Raw genomic sequence first — 3,449 nt, 5'->3', positions numbered from 1 at the left:
AAAGAGAATAGTGAAGCAACTTGCCAGTCAGTCATCACAACTGACAAACCACACAGAAGATAACAATTTTGCAAGCTGCCATTCTCTTGAGCTAGGTAAGAACTAGAAGTAATTTTAAAATGACAAATGTTAAGAGTAGTTAATTTGCAATCTGAATTTCAGTTTGGGATTTGTTTTTATATATGTTCTTTGAGAAGATTGGTCAGAATACAACCAGATAAATACCATTTGCTTTGGAAGGACTCAATAATTTTGAAAAATTGACCCCTCAATAGGAAAAAAACCTAAACAGTTTCTCCAATAATATATTGCTGGTGATGTTCATCTTACATATGTCAGGATTTTCATACTCTTATCAGGCAGCAAACTTCAATAGTTCAATCAGCAAGCTAACTCTCCATTTGACACATGTTGATACTGCTCTGATCTGTGACTATTATGCATTTACTGGCAAACCTGACTATGGCAATAGCTTTAACTGCAGTTGAAATGAAAGCCTGATTTTTCTGTTCTTAAGGCAATAGTGCCATCTCGTGGGAAATATTCATCCTTATGTCCTGCGCTGGGCAAAGGAGCCCGGAGCCTTTCTTAGGCAAACAATTCCTCAAGAAAATGAGATGTAATTTTTTTTTTTCCCCTAAGTTGGCTCCCTCGGATTAACACATAATCTTCCATCTAGAATCCCCACTAACCCTTTCTAGTCACTATAGTAAGGTTTCATAAAGTTTTTGCTCTGCTCCAAGGTGTTCTACAAACCACAGCCCCTGTTTGGGTACACACCAGGGGGGCATAAATCCTGCATCCTGCCAGGAGGGTCCCATGGGCAGGAGGGAGAGCACCCAGCCCATCTGCAAGCAGTGCTACTCTGCCTCGTCCAGCAAGACCAGCCTCACCAAGTCCATGCTGAAAGTCATCAGCTCTGCTGCACGTTACGCACACATACTCACACAATTGCCAGTCACATCTTAACCTGCTTCTCCCATCAACATTTTCAGATCATTTTATCTGATTCTGTGCCTCTTCTCTTTTTAATGGCTTTTTCCCTCTGCAGCTTCTGCAGAGTCAAAACAACATTTCACAAGCCAGAGAGCACCAGACACATTTTTACATTTAAAGTGTGCTCTGTCCTGTAGAGTGAAAACAATGAGGATGCATCTGGTTTTTCCACAAGCAGTGGGTCTTCTTTAATACCCTTTTTAATAATGGGGGTTATGTTTCCTCTTTTCCAGTCACTGTGAGCTTCATGGGACTGCCATGATTTCTCAAATATGATGCATAGTCGCTTAGTCATTTCCTTCGCCAGTTCCTGTGGGTGTTACTCATCAGATGTCATAGACTTGTGTACATTCGGGCTCCTTAGATGTTCTCAAACTCATTCTCTTCCTAGAGCAGACATTCTGCATTCTTCAAATCCTTGATTTCACCTTCTTCAACTTTGGCAATATGGCTGGAGCACTTGCTGGTGAAGACAGGCAAAAAAGTCATTGAATACCTCAATCTTCTCCACCTCCTGAGTAACTGGGTCCCCTGTGTTCCTGACAGGACCCACATTTTTCCCTAGTCTTTCTTTTATTGCCGATGCACCTGAAGGGGCTTTTTTTATTACTCATGATGCCCTTGGCCAGATTTACTTCTGCTGGTGCTTCTGCTTTCCTAAACAGATCCTTGGTTTTTGGGACAATTTCTCTGCGTTTATCCCAGGCTACCTTTCCCTGTTTCCACCCTCTGTAAGCTACCTGTTTAAGTTTGTCCAGGAGCTCCTTGTTCATCCATGCAGGTCTCCTGGTGTTTTTCCCTGATTTCATCTTTGTAGAAATACATTGTTTTTGACCCTGGAGAGACAACCCTTGGATATCATGGAGCTCCTCTTGGGCCCCTATACCCTCCAGGGCTCTATCCCACAGGACTCTATCAAGGAGATCCTTGAAGAGACGAAAGTCTGCTTTCCTGAAGCGCAAGCTTGCTTCACACTCTTCTCATTGACTCAAGGATCTCAGACTACACCATTTCGTGGTGAGTGCAGCTCAGGCTGCCCTTGAGCTTCACGTTCCCCACCAGCTGCCCCTTGTTGGTGAGAATGAAGTCCAGTATACACCTCCCCTCCTTAGCTCCTCTGTCACTTGAGAAGGAAGTTATCATCAATGCATTTCTGGAACCTCCTGAGCTGCCTGTGTCCTGCTGTGTTGTCCCTTCAACAGGTATAAGGGTGGTTGAAGTCCTTCACGAGGACCAGGGCTTGTGAACATGAGGCTGCTCCTACTTGTCTGTAGTGGGTCTCAGTGACTTGGTCTTTCTGACCAGGTGGCCTGTAGCAGTTCCCCACTAATAATGACACCTGTTCCTGCCCTCCCTTTAATCCTTACCCATAAACTCTCAATCAGCTCCTCATCCATGCACTCCAGCTGGTCAACAGAGAGGGCAACACTATTTATTCCCCTGCCTTTCCCTCATGAGGTGCCTCTGCCCTTCCATTCCAGCACTCCAGACACAGGAGCCATCCCACCACTTCTCAGGACGCCAATAAGGTCATAGCCTTGCAAGCTTGCACATGTCTCTAGTGTCTCCTTTTACTTCCTTCCCATCCTGCCTGCTTTTTTTTGGAATAGAGGATTTAAGCTGTGCTCCTGGTGAAGCTGAATTTCTGCCTGGAGTGGCTGGAATTCTTTGGTGCTGTTCCTTCACATGTTCTCCACTGACCTACACACCTTCTCCAGGCTCTGGCCATCACTTTCTGGCTTGGAGAGCCAACTGGTATGAGTGGGACAGCATGTCATACCACAACTTATCACTGCTAAATCTCTTCAGGTGTCTCCAGTTTTTACACTTAAAGTGCAACAAATGCCCATGCTAACTGGACAGGATTTTTTCACTGTGTTTACAACAATTACTGTTTCATGCCATATCAATATGGCATGAAAGCCCATTAAGTGTGACACTGAAGAGGCCTCAATCAAATCTTTTAAGCCCACAAATACTCATTGGCACACTTTCAAAATACTTCTAGTGTCAAACTACAATTTTTTACTACAATAATTTCTAAGTAAGAGTGTATTTAAACAGGGACCATTACTGCCTTGCTAAAGGACATGTATGCATTCATACATAAACGTCAATAAAGCCCAGGGGATCGCTGGAATATTGCCAGTTTATGACTGTTCTGTGCAACTTCCGCACTGTAGTTATAAAAATCAGTTGATCACAAGGATATATTTAAAAGGCTGCTGTGTGAGACTGGCACATCCTATGATTATAGCTATTTTCTAAAATTGTAAATAAGCACCAATTAATTACCTTGTTTTCAAGTAATGGCTAACCTCAATATTCTGCAACATTCACCATTTAGGTTATATTAAGCATCCTATCAAGATAAACTGCATCGTTTGGAATCTGTGGAAAGCAAACATTCTAAATGCAGTAATTCTATCTCCACCTGCAAGATTACATCATGG

The sequence above is a fragment of the Chamaea fasciata genome, unplaced genomic scaffold, assembly GCF_029207755.1.
Source record: "Chamaea fasciata isolate MVZ Bird 193981 ecotype frontalis unplaced genomic scaffold, bChaFas1.0.hap1 SCAF_6, whole genome shotgun sequence".
Lineage (NCBI taxonomy): Eukaryota > Metazoa > Chordata > Aves > Passeriformes > Sylviidae > Chamaea > Chamaea fasciata.
The sequence above is the reverse complement of the archived record's forward strand: the minus strand, read 5'-3'. Positions refer to the sequence as shown.